A 22,000-nucleotide genomic window follows, 5' to 3' on the forward strand; every position below is an offset into this window, starting at 1 on the left:
GGAGTACCGTAGTTCTGTCCCCCGGAAATGGGATGTATGTAGTGCATGCAGCCTACTGAGCTCAGTCCCACACTCCATCCTTACCCGGGAGTGGAATACCACACCTCTGGAGTGAGGTGCAATACCCCTGTAGCAGCCGAGCCCTCAGGGTGCTACAATTACACCAGGGTCTACCGTTATATTCCCTGTTGTAGGTTCTCCTTTTGACTACTATGTATACAGTACAGACCAAAAGTTTGGACATACCTTCTCATTTAAAGATTTTTCTGTATTTTCATGACTATGAGATTTGCACATTCACACTGAAGGCATCAAAACTAGTGTTGAGCGATACCTTCCGATATCGGGAAATATCGGATCGGATTGGATCGGACCGATACCGAAAAACTATCGGATATCGCCGATTCCGATACCGGAAACCAATGCAAGTCAATGGGACAGAAATATCGGAATGAAAATAAACCCTTTCTTTACTTGTAGGTTAATTCTACATGAAGGAAAACAACTAAGAATAATGTAGAATGTATTGGGGGAGGTGGGGGAGACAATAAAGGCATAGAGGTTTAGCCCAATCAAATGGAATAGCAGGAATTAATATTTTTTTTAAGACGTTCTGAGTTACGGAAATATTGACTATGTTAAGTATTTTTATATTTTGTCAGATATTTATGTTTCACTACTTCCATGCTCTTCACCTTCTTTTTTACTTCTCCCACACTTTCTCCTTCATCATCCTCAGCATCAGCATCTTTTTCATCCACTTCTTCTTCATCTTCTTCTTCTTCTTCACCTTCTTCGTATTATTCTTTTTTTTTACATTCTTCATATTCTACTTCTTCATCTTCTTCATCTTCTTCTTCATCATATTCTTATTTGTGGCAGGCATTCCTGTAGTTGTTATCTCTAAAAGGTTGGACATTACACCTTTCGTTCTGCCCGTCACAAAAGATTTACAACAGGATTTGTCCGCGTTCAGTTTGGCCTGCAGCAGCAGGTCTTTTCCAGGGGCACCACGAGGAGGAACGGACTCACCCCCATACACTGCTTAGTCATCTTCTGCTTATAATTTAGATATTATCTTTTGCTCTGATTTTTAGTCTTATGCTTAATGTTTTTCCGCTTTTTGTTCTGCAGCTTCTTGTATTTCTGCTTCTTGGTTTTCTGTCTCTTGTTCTTCTGCATCTTGGTGTTTGTCTTCTCTTCTTTGTCCTCTTGGTCAACTTCTTCAGGGTCACCTTCTTGGTCTTCTTCGGGGTGGTCTTCAGGGTCGTCGTCTTCGGGGGTCCTTGTCTTCGGGGTCCTCGTCTTCTTAGGGTTGGTCTTCAGGGTTCTCGTCTTCAGGGTCCTCGTCAGGGAGATCTAGAGTGATTACCAAGAACCATTTCAAAAAGCTTGAACTTGGAAATGTAGCAGAAGGTACAAGAAAGCTGAGGAACTACCGAGGACCAGCTGACGGTACTGGAACCCGGATGGGTAGCAGAAGGTACAAGAGCCAATGGAACTGCCGAACACCAGCTGACGGTACTGGAACTCGGTTACTAAGCAGGAGGTACCTGTGCCAGAAAGCACTGCCAAGGACCAGCAGACGTTGGTGGAACTTGGATACCGAGAAGGAGGCACCTAATCCAAAGGCACTGCCGAGAACCAGCTGACGGTACTGGAACCCGGATGGGTAGAAGAAGGTACCCATGTAAAAAAAAGTTCAAGGCCGCGAGCCGGCCGCAGTTACCAAAACCCACAGTCCTACAGGGGGTGCTTGTCCTATTGGCACTATGGAACCAGCCTTCATTGCCAGATCCCGCAGCCCACATAGGAGTCACCTAAACTGCAGGCACCATAGAGTCGGCTAACCCGACCGCAACACGACAGGACAACGCATTGAAGGCAAAGTGACGTTGACACTACTGGAACCCGGTACTGAACCCGGATGGGTAGTAGAAGGTACAAGAGCAAATGGAACTGCCGAGAACCAGCTGGCGGTGCTGGAACCCAGGGTAAATACTAAAAACGGAGGAGCCAGAGGTGTAATTGTAGCAAGTTTTAAATCCGTAGTACAGTGGATGTGGACAAAGCAGGAGAATTTGCCGGACACACAGCTGGGGATCAGCTGACGTTACTGAACCCCAATAACACTGGAGCAAGCGTTGACTGTGCAGACGGCACTTCTGAGCAGCAACTAGCGGTATTGGAGCCCAGGGTAAATACTAAAAACAGAGGAGCCAGAGGTGTATTTGGAGGAGGTTTTAAATCCGTAGTACAGTGGATGTGGACAAAGCAGGAGAATTTGCCGGACACACAGCTGGGGATCAGCTGACGTTACTGAACCCCAATAACACTGGAGCAAGCGTTGACTGTGCAGACGGCACTTCTGAGCAGAAACTAGCGGTATTGGAGCCCAGGGTAAATACGAAAAATGGAGGAGCCAGAGGTGTATTTGGAGGAGGTTTTAAATCCGTAGTACAGTGGATGTGGACAAAGCAGGAGAATTTGCCAGACACACAGCTGGGGATCAGCTGACGTTACTGAACCCCAATAACACTGGAGCAAGCGTTGACTGTGCAGACGGCACTTCTGAGCAGCAACTAGCGGTATTGGAGCCCAGGGTAAATACGAAAAACGGAGGAGCCAGAGGTGTATTTGGAGGAGGTTTTAAATCCGTAGTACAGTGGATGTGGACAAAGCAGGAGAATTTGCCGGACACACAGCTGGGGATCAGCTGACGTTACTGAACCCCAATAACACTGGAGCAAGCGTTGACTGTGCAGACGGCACTTCTGAGCAGCAACTAGCGGTATTGGAGCCCAGGGTAAATACTAAAAACGGAGGAGCAAGAGGTGTATTTGGAGGAGGTTTTAAATCCGTAGTACAGTGGATGTGGACAAAGCAGGAGAATTTGCCGGACACACAGCTGGGGATCAGCTGACGTTACTGAACCCCAATAACACGGCAGCAAGTGTTGACTGTGCAGACGGCACTTCCAAGCGCCAACTGGCGGTGTTGGAGCTCAGGGATAATACTGAAAACAGAGGAGCCAGAGGTGTAATTGGAGAAACTTTCAAATCTGTAGTAGTGAGAATGTGGACAGAGCAGGAGAAATTGCCGTCCGCACAGCAGGGGAACAGCTGACGTTACTGAACCCCAATAACACGGCAGCAAGTGTTGACTGTGCAGACGGCACTTCCGAGCGCCAACTGGCGGTGTTGGAGCTCAGGGATAATACTGAAAACAGAGGAGCCAGAGGTGTAATTGGAGAAACTTTCAAATCTGTAGTAGTGAGAATGTGGACAGAGCAGGAGAAATTGCCGTCCGCACAGCAGGGGAACAGCTGATGTTACTGAACCCCAATAACACGGCAGCAAGTGTTGACTGTGCAGACGGCACTTCCGAGCGCCAACTGGCGGTGTTGGAGCTCAGGGATAATACTGAAAACAGAGGAGCCAGAGGTGTAATTGGAGAAACTTTCAAATCTGTAGTAGTGAGAATGTGGACAGAGCAGGAGAAATTGCCGTCTGCACAGCAGGGGAACAGCTGACGTTACTGAACCCCAATAACACGGCAGCAAGTGTTGACTGTGCAGACGGCACTTCCGAGCGCCAACTGGCGGTGTTGGAGCTCAGGGATAATACTGAAAACAGAGGAGCCAGAGGTGTAATTGGAGAAACTTTCAAATCTGTAGTAGTGAGAATGTGGACAGAGCAGGAGAAATTGCCGTCCGCACAGCAGGGGAACAGCTGACGTTACTGAACCCCAATAACACGGCAGCAAGTGTTGACTGTGCAGACGGCACTTCCGAGCGCCAACTGGCGGTGTTGGAGCTCAGGGATAATACTGAAAACAGAGGAGCCAGAGGTGTAATTGGAGAAACTTTCAAATCTGTAGCAGTGAGAATGTGGACAGAGCAGGAGAAATTGCCGTCCGCACAGCAGGGGAACAGCTGACGTTACTGAACCCCAATAACACGGCAGCAAGTGTTGACTGTGCAGACGGCACTTCCGAGCGCCAACTGGCGGTGTTGGAGCTCAGGGATAATACTGAAAACCGAGGAGCCAGAGGTGTAATTGGAGAAACTTTCAAATCTGTAGTAGTGAGAATGTGGACAGAGCAGGAGAAATTGCCGTCCGCACAGCAGGGGAACAGCTGACGTTACTGAGCCCCAATAACACGGCAGCAAGTGTTGACTGTGCAGACGGCACTTCCGAGCGCCAACTGGCGGTGTTGGAGCTCAGGGATAATACTGAAAACAGAGGAGCCAGAGGTGTAATTGGAGAAACTTTCAAATCTGTAGTAGTGAGAATGTGGACAGAGCAGGAGAAATTGCCGTCCGCACAGCAGGGGAACAGCTGACGTTACTGAACCCCAATAACACGGCAGCAAGTGTTGACTGTGCAGACGCCACTTCCGAGCGCCAACTGGCAGTGTTGGAGCTCAGGGATAATACTGAAAACAGAGGAGCCAGAGGTGTAATTGGAGAAACTTTCAAACCTGTAGTAGTGAGAATGTGGACAGAGCAGGAGAAATTGCCGTCCGCACAGCAGGGGAACAGCTGACGTTACTGAACCCCAATAACACGGCAGCAAGTGTTGACTGTGCAGACGGCACTTCCGAGCGCCAACTGGCGGTGTTGGAGCTCAGGGATAATACTGAAAACAGAGGAGCCAGAGGTGTAATTGGAGAAACTTTCAAATCTGTAGTAGTGAGAATGTGGACAGAGCAGGAGAAATTGCCGTCCGCACAGCAGGGGAACAGCTGACGTTACTGAACCCCAATAACACGGCAGCAAGTGTTGACTGTGCAGACGGCACTTCCGAGCGCCAACTGGCGGTGTTGGAGCTCAGGGATAATACTGAAAACAGAGGAGCCAGAGGTGTAATTGGAGAAACTTTCAAATCTGTAGTAGTGAGAATGTGGACAGAGCAGGAGAAATTGCCGTCCGCACAGCAGGGGACCAGCTGACGTTACTGAACCCCAATAACACGGCAGCAAGTGTTGACTGTGCAGACGGCACTTCCGAGCGCCAACTGGCGGTGTTGGAGCTCAGGGATAATACTGAAAACAGAGGAGCCAGAGGTGTAATTGGAGAAACTTTCAAACCTGTAGTAGTGAGAATGTGGACAGAGCAGGAGAAATTGCCGTCCGCACAGCAGGGGAACAGCTGACGTTACTGAACCCCAATAACACGGCAGCAAGTGTTGACTGTGCAGACGGCACTTCCGAGCGCCAACTGGCGGTGTTGGAGCTCAGGGATTACAGTTCAGGTGGTAGAAACATGAACAGAACAGGAGACCTGGATACTGTTGCCAACCAATTATTTATTCTGGAAGAGGACTGGCAAATTCATGAGAGATCCAGGCCTTGTTCATTTTGAGAATAGTAAGCCAGTCAACGTTATCGGAGGATAGTCGCATGCGACGGTCTGTTAGTACACCACCTGCGGCACTAAAGACGTGTTCAGATAATACACTAGCAGCAGGGCAAGCTAGCACCTCCAAAGCATACTGACTATGCTCTGGCCATGTATCCAGCTTACAGACCCAAAACTTGAAGGGAGAAGAGCCGTCTGGGAGTACACTAAGAGGGCAAGACATGTAGTCTGTCACCATCTGATGGAAACGTTGCCTCCTGCTGACTGGAGCCGTCTGTGATGGTGTAGACATTTGTGGCGGCGGGGACACAAAACTTTGCCACATTTCGGCCATACTGGTCTTGCCTTGTGCTGAGGTGCTGCTTCTGCTCCCTCTTTGTGCAGAGCTTCCTCCACTGCCTCGACGCACTGAGCTGCTTTGTAAAGCACTAGCAGCACTGCTCTCGGTTGGAATGGAGAACATGATGGAATGCACCAGTGCGTCTTGGTACTCCCGCATTTTACGCTCCCGGTTCAACGGTGTTATGAGGCTTTGTAAGTTGTCCCGGTAGCGAGGATCTAGGAGGGTGGACACCCAATAATCAGCCGTGTTGAGAATGTGGGCGATGCGGCGGTCGTTTCTCAGGCACTGCAGCATGAAATCAACCATGTGCTGCAGACTGCCAACTGGCCAAGAAACACTGTCCCCTGCTTGAGGCGTGATCTCTGCCTGCTCTGCATCACCCCACCCTCGCTCTAGATACTGACTACTAGAGCATTGTGTACCTCCCTCCTCTGGACAGATGTCTTCCTCATCCATTGACTCCTCCTCATCCTCCTCACAAAGTGTCCCCTGCCTAGGCCTTTGTGAGGAACCACGTTGCGCAGACTGTAGAGAAGCAGATGGCATTTGTGACTCCTCATCCTCCACCTCTTCCAAAACCTCGTCCCTTAGTGCTTGCAGTGTTTTTTCAAGCAGGCAGATAGGGGGGATAGTCATGCTGACTAGTGCATCATCTGCACTCGCCATCCGCGTGGAATAATCGAAGGCACGCAAAACGTGGCAAATGTCCTTCATAGAGGCCCACTCAGTGATGGTGAAGTGTGAACGGCGCGCAATGCGACTTGTTTGCGCCTGCTGCAGCTGGTACTCCATTACTGCTGCCTGCTGCTCACACAACCTCTCCAACATATGTAACATTGAATTCCACCTGGTGGGTAGGTCACATATGATGCGATGTTCCGGAAGACGTAATCGGCGCTGCAGAGCTGCAATGCGTGGTCTTGCATTGCTGGAACGCCGCAAGTGAGCGCACTCTATGCGGACCTTGTGAAGCAGTGCATCAAGATCCGGATAGTCCCTAAAAAAACTCTGCACGACCAAGTTGAGCACATGTGCCAGACATGGGATGTGAGTGAGGTTGCCTAGGCCCAGAGCTGCCACCAGATTTCGGCCATTGTCACACACTACCATGCCTGGCTGGAGATTCGCTGGCACAAACCACACGTCGCTCTGCTGCATGATGGCATTCCAGAGCTCCTGCGCTGTGTGGCTTCGATTCCCCAAAGAAATTAATTTTAATACGGCCTGTTGACGTTTGGCCACGGCTGTGCTCATATCGGTCATCATAACAGGTAACCGTTCACGGGTCGATGTGGAGGTAGACCGTGATGGCTAATGCAGCGCTGATTCAGAGGAACTGGAGTATGAGAAGGAGTCAATGTGTACAGACTGGATTCCTGCAATCCTTGGAGTTGGCAGAACACGTACAGCGCCACTCTCAAGATTTGTACCCGGCTCCACAACATTTGCCCAATGGGCAGTGAGGGAAAGGTATCGTCCCTGTCCATGCTTACTGGTCCACGCATCGGTGGTCAGGTGGACCTTGCTACTGACGGCGTTTTGCAGCGCATGTTTAATTTTTCCCTCCACATGATGTTGCAGGGCAGGGACGGCTTGCCTGCTGAAATAAAAGCGGCTGGGCACGTTGTATTGTGGGACTGCCAATGCCATAAAGTTACGGAATGTGTCAGTCTCCACCAGCCTGAATGATAGCATTTCAAGGGCCAGTAGTTTAGCAATGTCAGCATTCAGAGCCTGTGGTGGTTTGCCGAGTATGGGCGCCTTTTCTCCCATGCCTGTGCTAACGATGGCTGTAGACTGGCCTGGGAGTGTGAGGATGACTGGGAAAGTGGTGCTGTGGGTGGAATTACACTGTGTCTCTGTACAACAGTGCCAGAGATTCTTCCATGGCGATCCTGTGAGGAAGCCGAACCAGCTGTGTGTGAGCTGGAGGAAGAGGCTACAACACGAGCTGAACAGGTGGTAGGTGGCGCTGTAGGTTGGCCTAGGTCTTCAGTGTGTTTTTGTAACTCCACCACGTGCTTGGTCCGCACATGTTTCCACATATTTGTGGTATTGAGGTTGCTGACACTTTTCCCTCTTTTCACCTTCTGATTACACAGCTTGCATTTGACAAAGCAAATGTCATCTGCAACTGTGTCAAAAAAGGACCAGGCACTGCAAGTCTTGGGAGCGCCCGCTTTGGATTTTGGAAGAGCCATGCTCCTAATGGGTGCCGAAGTGGAGGCTACAGGCAACCAAGTCTGCCCCCTCCCTCTCCCTCCTTTTTGGGCCGTTCGGGGAATCTCTTCCTCAGAGCTGCTCCCACCACCTTCCTGTCCCTCACGCCATGATGGGTCAAGGACCTCATCATCTACACCACCCTCTTCAAACAACTGCTTCTCCTGGGTAGTCTCGACAGCACAGTACGCACCAGAAAGTGGCACCTGAGTCTCAACATCAGATGCGTACTGAGGTGTGCTGCTGACCATAGGCACTGGCCCACCCGCCTCTTCAGATTCAGAGAGACAAAACGGTTGCGCATCACTGCATACTACCTCTTTTTCAAATTCTAGAATTCTGCTTGGCTGGCCCCCTCTTTCCAAGCCAAGAGATTCAGAGAACAGAAGTAGAGATGGCTCCTGTCCAGGGCTCTCTGACTGCCTGGGCAATTTGGCAGGTGGTGAAGAGACAGATGGGTGCTCTTCAGTGCTCAGGACCTGAGAGGATCTGGAACTAATTGAAGTCGATGCGTTAGCTGCCATCCATCCGACAACGGCTTCAATTTGGTACTCGCGCAGCAGTGGGGTACGGCTAGCTCCTACAAAGCTGCGCATAAAGGACTGTTACCTGGTAAAACTGGGGGATGCTGAGTCACTGGTGCCCGCAGCAGGCACAGAATCCCCACGTCCTCTCCCTGCAGGCACATAATCCTCACGTCCTCTCCCTGCAGAAACTCCACGCCCACGCCCACGCCCACGACCACATGCCTTACTCCCTGCCTTCTTCATCTTGGTAGACTGATAAAGATAGGCAGAAAAGTACTAAGGGCTTAGTGTGCTTATTCCTGAACAGCTGCTAACAGGTATAAGAAACACTAATTTTATAAAGTGTGGACTAGACTTTAATATGAGCTAATGTGGCCTACACAACTGTAAAGTGGAGTGTTTGGTGAACTTTATTTAGGCTTTTTTTGTCACAAAAAGACACTGGATGTGCCTAAAGATGTAATAACGATAGTATCACAAACTTTTTGTAGCTATTACAATGTAGGAAGGTAACCTACAATGCAATAGATGAGGCTGCAAAAAATAGGCTAATACTAATCTGGCTGGGGCTGCAGGGCCCAATGCTGCAGAAAGGCTCCTCTATCTACTCCTATATAGTGTGTTTGGAACCAATTTAGCTGAATATGGATGGAACCACCACACTAATAGGAGATATCAGGAAAAATTATGAATTGGCAATAAAGGACAATGTATGAGGCAGTGACACACACTGAGTGCACTACAACCAGACGGGGTTGAAGCACACACTACAGGGTGAGCTGCACTCACACACCAGACCTTGCATTCAGCGGTGAACAGTACAGATGCAGAGCACTGTGCACTAGCGCTGCAAGACCAAAAAAATTTCTCTATCTACTCCTACATAGTGTGTTTGGAACCAATTTAGCTGAATACGGATGGAACCACCACACTAATAGGAGATATCAGGAAAAATTATGAATTGGCAATAAAGGACAATGTATGAGGCAGTGACACACACTGAGTGCGCTACAACCAGACGGGGTTGAAGCACACACTACAGGGTGAGCTGCACTCACACACCAGACCTTGCAGACAGCGGTGAACAGTACAGATGCAGAGCACTGTGCACTAGCGCTGCAAGACCAAAAAAATTTCTCTATCTACTCCTATATAGTGTGTTTGGAACCAATTTAGCTGAATACGGATGGAACTGTAGCACCCTGAGGATTCGGCTGCTACAGGGGTATTGCACCTCAACCCAGAGGTGTGATATTCCACTCCCGGGTAAGGATGGAGTGTGGAACTGAGCTAGTAGGCTGCATGCACTACACACATCCCATTTCCGGGGAACAGACCGATGGTACTCCCACTAGAGAAATGTGCAGGTACGACAGTGTCTGTTCCTGGCTGGAGTGGGAGGGGGGTGGAACATCCCAGTAGTGTAGGGGCAGATAGGGGGAGCAGCCTGGGTAAAGCTAGGAGCTCATTGGGTGCTGGTCACCTGAGCTCACACATAGAGGGAGTATTTAAGTTGGGCACCATCTTAGATCAGGGTCAGTCAGTTGTCAGTCTGTGAGACGTCAGTCTGTCAGAGTGTAACCTGAGAAGCAGAGCAGAGGAGAAGAGAGAGAGACCCAGAGGCGCAGAGGGGACCCCAAGAGCCCATAAGAGAGCTAATAGGGTGAAGGGTCGGCAAAAGGGTACCGGATCCCAAGCTGGCAGAGGCTACAGCACACCTTAGCCAGGAACCGGAGGTCGTGGGCAGGATCTGCCACGACCCTCACCAAATCCACTAGAAAGGCATACCAAGCATAGGGTCAGGGAGCCCAGAGGAGGCTTGACCACCAAGAGATCCGAGGGAGCTGGCCAAAAGTGGATCCCTGGTGGGAACGGCCAGAAGGGAGAGTCAGAAAGGAGCTCAGGACCATACTCAAGAATTGCCCGGGAGTTGACCGAGTCCAGGACCTGGTGGACGCAGCACGGCTTGGGTGGTCACTGCTGTACACAGTGACCCGAGCAACACCAGTAAGTAAAACCCTGGAACTGCATTTTATGCCTCTGAGTCTCCTTGCTGCACCTTCACAACCACCATCCTCCACGGCTGACCCCCTGAGGCTATACCCCTCCCGTTGGGGGTTATACTACCAAAGCTGCACACATACCAACAGCCTCAGCGGACCCTGCTGCAGCGGCGGCCTTTTGACCGCAAATCAACGGGTGGCGTAGTCGACACAAAGAACTCTAATAACATCTGTAGGACTGCCACACACTGAGCTTGACACCCTGGGCACGGACCGGGTCACAGCCACTCGGAGACTACAACCCCCATCTGATCCGGCTCCGGGTATTCCCTAACAGCACTGGCCCAGGGGGTGCGTCAACTTTGGCGTAGTCGGCAGGATAACGTGCCCGCAACAACCGGGTACTGCGTGCCTGAAGAGAAGTTCACCGTTACCTTAAAAAGAAGTCTCCCGCCGGTTCCGGAGGGTCCCCGCCATCGGGCCCCATCACAGGTCGTTTCCCGCCGGTTGTCCGCCATTTGCAGCTTTTTCCCGCCATCCATGGAGTTTCCCGCCACTGGGAGACGATTCCCGCCATTTCCAAAGATTTCCCGCCTTGGAAGAGCGGACGCCATTATGGGCGTGCCAGAGGGTGGCAAGAGGTCACCTCCCATCGTGGGCCAGGTCGAAGAATGGCGCCAAAAGCGGAAACCGCGCCCACCAACAGAGACTGTGATGCTGGAAGTGTCCATCAGCGTGAGGGAACTGCCCCTGGAACTGACAATCACAAAGTTGCCCCGGGACCACCCTCAATGTGGGCGGAGACAGAAGAAGAGAACAAAGATGGGTGTCGCCTGGAGGAGTCTGGAGAGAGCGCACCCGGAGACAAGACGTCTGGAAGAGAGTCCAGAGAGAGCCTACCCGGAGATGGAGGGAGAGTCAGGCAGCACCGACCCAGTGGTCAGGAGCCTGTTGCAGGTCGCCACTCCAGAAGGTCTGCTGGAGATCCTAGCACAGCTCCCCCGAGACCGGGAGTGTGCACAGACCGCGTTGGAGGGCCTCGCACGGAGGATGGCCCGGGTGCAGCGGGAGACGTTGGCGGAGTGGAGCCGAGAGATGGCCCAGCAGACCGGCACCCGTCAGCGGAGCACGCCACCTGAGACGAGGAGACAGACCGCCTCTGAGGATGGTGCAGGAGAACTGAAGGCCGGAGACGGCGCCGAGAAGGGAGCTGAACGGACGGAGGCAGGTAAAGGGGACGTCTCTACCCCGAGCCGGGAAACCGCGTGCCTGCCCCAGCTCCCCGTCGCAGAGCCCGAAATTCCCCCTGCCGTGCCCGTCGCTGCATCGTCACCGCCGCAGACTAGGCCTCAACCGGAAGCCGCGGCCGCGACCCCTGTGACGTCACACGCTTCGACCCTGAGCGCGGCAAAGCAGGAAATACCACCGGCCTGGTCGCAAGGCCTAGTACCCCCGGGCGCCGCAATTCCAACAGCGCCCCCTACCTCCGCGGAGCCACCGGCCTGGTCGCAGGGCCGAATAACCCAGGGCGCCGCCGTTCTTACGGTGCCCTTTGCCTTTAAGGTGCCCCAGGCCTGGTCGCAAGGCCTGGTTAACCCGGGCGCCGCTACCATCAACGCGCCCTCAACATCTAGAGTGCCGCACCTGGGTGAAGACCTGTTCGCCCAGCATACGTGCCCGGATGGGCAGCCCTTCATATGGCCCCAGGAGTACATTCAGCTGGAACTCCAGAGAGCAAGGCCCATGTGCGAGCCCCTGATTCCGGCTCCGAAGCCTGTAAAGAGGACCTCGCCCCCGCTGGAGGAGGCACAGTTCGAGTGGGACACCACCGGAGAAGACCTCATGGGGTTCACTCAGGAGACTCGGGCGGCCGCAGCGGAGCGTGCAGAGTGCTGCCGGCAGCAGCTCGAGGTCTTCGAGAGGGAGCGGAGAGAGAGGCGGGTCCGGGAACAGCAAGCGCAGATAAGGAGCGCGGAGCAGAAGAGCCGGACCAGGAGGAATCCCCGTGCAGCTCATGGTCCCCCTTCCACCGGGACTGTGATAAAATTCAACATGCAGCATGGGTGGGGCTTCATTAGAGACCATCAGACCCCCGGCGACGTCTTTGTAACCCGCAGAGACGTAGAAAGCCATCTGCCGGAGGGACACAGAGGTCGTGACCTGTATGTAGGGGACGAGGTCACCTTCACCCGGCACAAGTGTGCCAAAGGACCCTACGCCCTCCATGTGCATCGCCTGACGGAGGAGGAGCTGCGGTGTGAGGAGGAGCAAGAGGACCCGGACGGGTCTGAAACTGAAACCAACCAACAAGAAAGAGCAGGAGGACGCCGTCGTTGAAGTACGGTAGAGAGAGACCGTACATAGTTACCCGTCAGGGTATAAGAACTGTTCTAGTTAAAATATAGTCCCCGTTGGGACCAGCAAATTGAACTGAAACCCGTGTGTCCCTATTCCCACTGACCGAGGACTGAGAGCGGTCATCCCTAGTTCCTAATACCTGGCCGAGGACTGAGAGCGGCCATATCCCCTTGTATATAGTTGCGCTTCCTAAAGCGCCCCCTACCGGTTTTATAGGAAACTGTTTTCTTCAAGAGACTGTAGCACTTTACCCGGTCACAAGTTGCACCGTGGCCGGAGGAACAAGAATATTATTTATGAAAAGTTTATTGCTGATGATATCTATATGATGATTTCTATGTTAATGTTTATGAAAAAAAAAAAATTGTATGTTTTTGGATGTTTATATTTTACAGCCCGAGGACGTGCTGTGATTTACCAGGGGGGAATGTAGCACCCTGAGGATTCGGCTGCTACAGGGGTATTGCACCTCAACCCAGAGGTGTGATATTCCACTCCCGGGTAAGGATGGAGTGTGGAACTGAGCTAGTAGGCTGCATGCACTACACACATCCCATTTCCGGGGAACAGACCGATGGTACTCCCACTAGAGAAATGTGCAGGTACGACAGTGTCTCTTCCTGGCTGGAGTGGGAGGGGGGTGGAACATCCCAGTAGTGTAGGGGCAGATAGGGGGAGCAGCCTGGGTAAAGCTAGGAGCTCATTGGGTGCTGGTCACCTGAGCTCACACATAGAGGGAGTATTTAAGTTGGGCACCATCTTAGATCAGGGTCAGTCAGTTGTCAGTCTGTGAGACGTCAGTCTGTCAGAGTGTAACCTGAGAAGCAGAGCAGAGGAGAAGAGAGAGAGACCCAGAGGCGCAGAGGGGACCCCAAGAGCCCATAAGAGAGCTAATAGGGTGAAGGGTCGGCAAAAGGGTACCGGATCCCAAGCTGGCAGAGGCTACAGCACACCTTAGCCAGGAACCGGAGGTCGTGGGCAGGATCTGCCACGACCCTCACCAAATCCACTAGAAAGGCATACCAAGCATAGGGTCAGGGAGCCCAGAGGAGGCTTGACCACCAAGAGATCCGAGGGAGCTGGCCAAAAGTGGATCCCTGGTGGGAACGGCCAGAAGGGAGAGTCAGAAAGGAGCTCAGGACCATACTCAAGAATTGCCCGGGAGTTGACCGAGTCCAGGACCTGGTGGACGCAGCACGGCTTGGGTGGTCACTGCTGTACACAGTGACCCGAGCAACACCAGTAAGTAAAACCCTGGAACTGCATTTTATGCCTCTGAGTCTCCTTGCTGCACCTTCACAACCACCATCCTCCACGGCTGACCCCCTGAGGCTATACCCCTCCCGTTGGGGGTTATACTACCAAAGCTGCACACATACCAACAGCCTCAGCGGACCCTGCTGCAGCGGCGGCCTTTTGACCGCAAATCAACGGGTGGCGTAGTCGACACAAAGAACTCTAATAACATCTGTAGGACTGCCACACACTGAGCTTGACACCCTGGGCATGGACCGGGTCACAGCCACTCGGAGACTACAACCCCCATCTGATCCGGCTCCGGGTATTCCCTAACAGCACTGGCCCAGGGGGTGCGTCAGAACCACCACACTAATAGGAGATATCAGGAAAAATTATGAATTGGCAATAAAGGACAATGTATGAGGCAGTGACACACACTGAGTGCACTACAACCAGACGGGGTTGAAGCACACACTACAGGGTGAGCTGCACTCACACACCAGACCTTGCAGACAGCGGTGAACAGTACAGATGCAGAGCACTGTGCACTAGCGCTGCAAGACCAAAAAAATTTCTCTATCTACTCCTATATAGTGTGTTTGGAACCAATTTAGCTGAATACGGATGGAACCACCACACTAATAGGAGATATCAGGAAAAATTATGAATTGGCAATAAAGGACAATGTATAAGGCAGTGACACACACTGAGTGCACTACAACCAGACGGGGTTGAAGCACACACTACAGGGTGAGCTGCACTCACACACCAGACCTTGCAGACAGCGGTGAACAGTACAGATGCAGAGCACTGTGCACTAGCGCTGCAAGACCAAAAAAATTTCTCTATCTACTCCTATATAGTGTGTTTGGAACCAATTTAGCTGAATACGGATGGAACCACCACACTAATAGGAGATATCAGGAAAAATTATGAATTGGCAAAAAAGGACAATGTATGAGGCAGTGACACACACTGAGTGCACTACAACTAGACGTGGTTGAAGCACACACTACAGGGTGAGCTGCACTCACACACAGAGACCTTGCAGAAAGCGGTGAACAGCACAGAGAACTGTGCACTAGCACTGCAAGGCACAGCGATTTATAAAGTAGCTTGGGTAAAGCAGAATAGACCAAATAGGTAGCTAAAACTGTCCCTCAGAACAACAGCGTCCTATCCCTAACTGAATTCACAGCAGAGTGAGCTCAAAATGGCGGCGGCGGCTTTTATAGTGCATCATGACATCATTTCAGCAGCCAATCACAGCCATGCCATTAGTTAAGATGCCTACATGCCTAACAGGATGTGCCCACACTTCTTAGGATCCTCATTGGCTGAATAAAATGAAAATGTCTCATTGCATTATGGGAACTTCCGATTACGGTATACGATATTGCAAAAGTATCGGAATTAAGTATCGGAATTCCGATACTGCGAATATCGGCCGATACCCGATATTTCAGTATCGGAATGCTCAACACTATTCAAAACTATGAATTAACACATGTGGAATTATATACTTAACAAAAAATTTGAAACAACTGAAAATATGTCTTATATTCTAGATTCTTCAAAGTAGCCACCTTTTGCTTTGATGACTGCTTTGCACACTCTTGGCATTCTCTTGAGGAGCTTCAAGAGGTAGTCACCTGAAATGGTCTTCCAACAATCTTGAAAGAGTTCCCAGAGATGCTTAGCACTTGTTGGCCCTTTTGCCTTCACTTTGTGGTCCAGCTCACACCAAACCGTCTCGATTGGGTTCTGGTCTGGTGACTGTGGAGGCCAGGTCATCTGGCGTAGCACCCCATCACTATCCTTCTTGGTCAAATAGCCCTTACACAGCCTGGAGGTGTGTTTGGGGTCATTGTCCTGTTGAAAAATAAATGATGGTCCAACTAAACGCAAACCGGATGGAATAGCATGCCGCTGCAAGATGCTGTGGTAGCCATGCTGGTTCAGTATGCCTTCAATTTTGAATAAATCCCCAACAGTGTCACCAGCAAAGCACCCCCACACCATCACACCTCCTCCTCCATGCTTCACGGTGGGAACCAGGCATGTAGAGTCCATCCGTTCACCTTTTCTGCATCGCACAAAGACACACTGGTTGAAACCAAAGATCCCAAATTTGGACTCATCAGACCAAAGCACAGCTTTCCACTGGTCTAATGTCCATTCCTTGTGTTCTTTAGCCCAAACTAGTCTCTTCTGCTTGTTGCCTGTCCTTAGCAGTGGTTTCCTAGCAGCTATTTTACCATGAAGGCCTGCTGCACAAAGTCTCCTCTTAACAGTTGTTGTAGAGATGTGTCTGCTGCTAGAACTCTGTGTGGCATTGACCTGGTCTCTAATCTGAGCTGCTCTTAACCTGTGATTTCTGAGGCTGGTGACTCGGATAAACATCCTCAGAAGCAGAGGTGACTCTTGGTCTTCCTTTCCTGGGGCGGTCCTCATGTGAGCCAGTTTCTTTGTAGCGCTTGATGGTTTTTGCAACTGCACTTGGGGACACATGCAAAGTTTGCCCAATTTTTCGCACTGACTGACCTTCATTTCTTAAAGTAATGATGGCCACTCATTTTTCTTTACTTAGAATTGGTATTATGGCAAGAAAAAAGCAGCTAACAGTCTATTCAGTAGGACTATCAGCTGAGTATCCACCAGACTTCTGCACAACACAACTGATGGTCTCAACCCCATTTATAAGGCAAGAAATCCCACTCATTAAACCTGAAAGGGCACACCTGTGAAGTGAAAACCATTTCCGGTGACTACCTCTTGAAGCTCATCAAGAGAATGCCAAGAGTGTGCAAAGCAGTCATCAAAGCAAAAGGTGCCTACTTTGAAGAACCTAGAATATAAGACATATTTTCAGTTGTTTCACACTTTTTTGTTAAGTATATAATTCCACATGTGTTAATTCATAGTTTTGATGCCTTCAGTGTGAATGTACAATTCTCATAGTCATGAAAATACAGAAAAATCTTTAAATGAGAAGGTGTGTCCAAACTTTTGGTCTGTACTGTATGTCTATATATTTTTTTAGATACTTACACATTACATTTTTCTTTGCACATAGTTATATTTCATGTAACATAGTAACATAGTAACATAGTTTTAAGGTTGAAGGAAGACTAAGTCCATCTAGTTCAACCCATAGCCTAACATGTTGATCCAGAAGAAGGCAAAAAAAACATATGGCAAACACTAAGCTCCACATTGGGGAAAAAAATTCCTTCCCGACTCCATACAACAATCAGACAAGTTCCCTGGATCAACGCCCTATCAAGGAATCTAGTATATATAACCTGTAATATTATACTTTTCAAGAAAGGCATCCATGCCCTTCTTAAATTTTTATAGTGAATCGCTTGTTACAACATCATGGGGCAGAGAGTTCCATAGTCTCACTGCTGTTACAGTAAAGAATCCCCATCTGTGATTATGATTAAACCTTCTTTCCTCCAGATGTAGAAGATGCCCCCTTGTCCCCATCTCTGACCTCAGAGTAAAAAGATCAGTAGAAAGGTCTTTGTACTGTCCCCTCATATACTTGTACATAGTAATAAGATCACCCCTAAGCCTTTGTTTTTCCACAGTAAATAACCCCAAGTGTAATAACCTGTCTTGGTATTGCACACCCCCCAGTCCTCTAATAACCTTGGTCGCTCTTCTCTGCACCCTCTCTAGTTCAGCTATGTCTTTCTTATACACCGGAGACCAGTACTGTACACAGTATTCTAAGTGTGGTCGCACTAGTGACTTGTATAGAGGTAAAATCATGTTCTCCTCATGAGCAGCTATGCCTCTTTTAATGCATCCCATTATTTTATTTGCCTTTGCAGCAGCTGCCTGACACTGGCCACTAAACGTGAGCTTGTCGTCCACCAATACACCCAGGTCTTTTTCAGTTACAGTTTTGCCTAGTGTTTTACAATTAAACATATAATTATACATTTTATTTCCTCTGCCCAAGTGCATTACCTTACATTTATCCCCATTAAAGCTCATTTGCCATTTATCAGCCCAAGCTTCTAGTTTACATAAATCCTCTTGTAATATAAAATTGTCCTCCTCTGTATTGTTTACCCTGCAGAGCTTAGTGCCATCTGCAAATATTGAAATATTACTCTATATGCCCCCTACAAGGTCATTAATAAATATGTTAAAAAGAAGGGGGGCCAATACTGACCCCTGTGGTACCCCACTGTTAACTGAGACCTAGTCTGAGTGTTTTCCATTAATAACCACCCTTTGTTTCCTATCACTGAGCCAATTTTTAACCCACATACATATATTTTCCCCTATCCCCATTGTTCTCATTTTATGTATAAACCTTTTGTGTGGAACCGTATCAAAAGCTTTTGAAAAGTCCATATACACAACATCCACTGCATTTCCTTGGTCCAGTCCAGAACTTGCTTCCTCATAAAAACTGATCAGATTAGTTTGACAGGAACGGTCCCTCGTAAACCCATGTTGATATTGGGTAATGGGGTTATTCTTCTTCAGATACTCTAGTATAGCATCTCTTAGGAAACCCTCCAGGATTTTACCCACAGTAGAGGTTAAGCTTACTGGCCTATAATTTCCAAGTTCAGTTTTGTCCCCTTTTTGAATATTGGCACCACATTTGCTATACGCCAGTCCTGTGGTACAGACCCTGTTATTATGGAATATTTAAAGATTAAAAATAATGGTCTATCTATGACGTTACTTAATTCCTGCAGTACTCGCGGGTGTATCCCATCCGGGCCCGGGGATTTGTCAATTTTAGTGATTTTTAGACGCCGCCGTACTTCCTGCTGGGTTAAGCAAGTGACATTTAATGGAGAAGTTTTGCTATCACTAATCATGTTTTCTGTCATGCGATTTTCTTGTGTAAATACGGTATAAAAAAAATCATTTAGCATATTGGCTTTTTCCTCATCCTCATCCACCATTTCACCCAGACTACTTTTAAGGGGGCCAACACTCTCATTTTTTAGTTTTTTACTATTTATGTAGTTAAAGAATATTTTGTGGTTATTTTTACTTTCTCTGGCAATGATTCTCTCTGCCTCAATCTTTGCTGCCTTGATTTGGTTTTTACATAATTTATTTAATTTTCTATATTTATTTAATGCCTCATCACTACCTACTTGCTTTAGTTCTCTAAATGCTTTCTTTTTGTCACTTATTGCACCCCTTACAGCTCTATTTAGCCATAGTGGTTTCCTCCTATTTCTAGCATGTTTATTCCCATAGGGTATATACTGTACACAGCTCCTATTCAGGATGTTAATAAATGTCTCCCATTTGCTTTGTGTAGTTTTATGTCTCAGGATATCGTCCCAGTTTATTGCACTAAGATCATCTCTTAACCGTTGGAAATTTGCCTTCCTGAAGTTTAGTGTCCTTGTAACCCCTCTACTACACATCTTATTAAAGGTTACATGAAAACGTATTATTTTGTGATCACTATTACCCAAGTGACCCCCAACTCGTATATTTGATATGCGGTCTGGCCTATTGGCTAATATTAGGTCTAGCAGTGCCCCCCTTCTTGTTGGATCCTGAACCAGTTGTGAAAGGTAATTGTCTCTCATAGTTGTCAAAAACCTATTACCTTTGCTTGAATTATAGGTTTCTGTCCCCCAATGTATTTCACGGTAGTTGAAGTCCCCCATAATAATGACTTCTCCTTGAGTCGCTGCTTCATCTATTTGCTTTACGAGGATATTCTCCGCTTACAGCTCTATTTAGCCATAGTGGTTTCCTCCTATTTCTAGCATGTTTATTCCCATAGGGTATATATTGTACACAGCTCATATTCAGGATGTTAATAAATGTCTCCCATTTGCTTTGTGTAGTTTTATGTCTCAGGATATCGTCCCAGTTTATTGCACTAAGATCATCTCTTAACCGTTGGAAATTTGCCTTCCTGAAGTTTAGTGTCCTTGTAACCCCTCTACTACACATCTTATTAAAGGTTACATGAAAACGTATTATTTTGTGATCACTATTACCCAAGTGACCCCCAACTCGTATATTTGATATGCGGTCTGGCCTATTGGTTAATATTAGGTCTAGCAGTGCCCCCCTTCTTGTTGGATCCTGAACCAGTTGTGAAAGGTAATTGTCTCTCATAGTTGTCAAAAACCTATTAACTTTGCTTGAATTATAGGTTTCTGTCCCCCAATGTATTTCACGGTAGTTGAAGTCCCCCATAATAATGACTTCTCCTTGAGTCGCTGCTTCATCTATTTGCTTTACGAGGATATTCTCCGCTGCTTCCATTATTTTTGGAGACTTATAACAAACCCCTATCAGTAATTTATTATTTTTTCCCCCTCCCCTTATCTCCACCCACAGGGACTCTACATTTCCATTAGATTCACATATATCCTCCCGCAAGATGGGTTTTAAGGATGATTTTATATATAAACACCCCCCTTCCCCTCGCTTGTTTGTATGTACACCTGAGGGTGGCATGATCTTATACACACATATTTATCAGTCACCACAGTATCACATTGATCGATTATCCATTTTCACCTATTTTTCTATATCACATGGCAATATCTTTAGACATCAATGATTATTATATCTATCGACTGTAATTCTTATTGCATTATTTCCCCTTTTTTTAGAAAATCTAATTTTATTGACATATGTATATTTTAATCATGTGAGTTTTTTCCTTTTTTTAGGTGTTCCGGGATTGGCAATGACACTGTATACTTATAATGAATTTATTACTTTTTCCTTATAGGTGTTTTTTCCCATATCACTATTTCACATTCACTGGGGTGGCACTGCTTGCACTCTTCACTTTTTTACTATTTTTTGCATGGTTTTATGCACTGTCACTTTTTTGTCTGTGCACTGTCAGTTTTGCACTCTTTTTGTGCTGTCTTGTATTTCATTTTGGCCTGATAATTAACTGGCTCCAGCGACGTCTATACCATTAAGCCGTCTCCTCCCCGGTCTCCATGGTGATGCATCTGCCGTCTTCTTCACCATCATACGGAACGTGTGCCGGGGGTGTGTGTTGATGGAGCAGGCGACGTTTCCTTTGTGATGTGTCTCTCCTCGCCTCCGTCCTCTTGCCCCATTAGCTAGTGGGTGGGCGGCCGTCGGCGATGCGTGACTCATCCCATGGGAAGTTCCGGGCTACAGGCTAAGCACATGCACAAACCTAGGACACAGTGATTGGGCATTGGTGGTATAAAAGGTTAGAGGTTAAATCTCCTCATTACCCCTCGGACGAAGCTAACGCAAAACGCGCGTCAGGGGCGCTTCCTGCGGTGCCTACTCAGTTGGATATGGATATTAATATTCTTAATAGTATCTCAGATAGGCTTTGGGCCACTATATAGTTTTCCACTACCACTTAGGCTCAATAAGACGAACCCGAACAGTCAAGGGTTCGCCCATCACTAGTTGTTTTAATTCAGTTCCGTACAACAACATGAAAAAGAAAAATAATGAAAAAAAGAAAAAATACAAAAAAATAACAAAAAAATAACAAAAAAAAGTGTTGAATGTTTATTTATTTTACTCAGATATATAGTACCATTAATTCCACAGCGCTTTACCCACATTATTGCCACTGTCCCCATTGGGGATCATAATCAAATTTTCTTATTAGTATGTCTTTGTGTTTGTTACCTCCCACACTCCAAACATGGGGAGAACATACAAACTCCTTGCAGATGTTGTCCTTGATTGGATTTGAACCTAGGACTGCAAGGCTGCAGTGCTCACCACGGAGCCACCATGCTGCCCTGCCTCTTCCACCTATGCCGCCACATCCACCTCCTCCTCCACTTGTACCTATTTGTCCTGGTTCAGGATTCTTATTTATCACTTCCTCTCTACTTAGCCTTTGGACAGGATGCAGCTGTAGTGAGGGACAGTGTTAGGTTTTGCATGTGCGCAGTCTTCAAACAACACTCTCTATGTGTAC

This window comes from Phyllobates terribilis, unplaced genomic scaffold, assembly GCF_046119375.1.
Source record: "Phyllobates terribilis strain yellow unplaced genomic scaffold, ASM4611937v1 Scaffold_1__5_contigs__length_1240528914, whole genome shotgun sequence".
NCBI lineage: Eukaryota > Metazoa > Chordata > Amphibia > Anura > Dendrobatidae > Phyllobates > Phyllobates terribilis.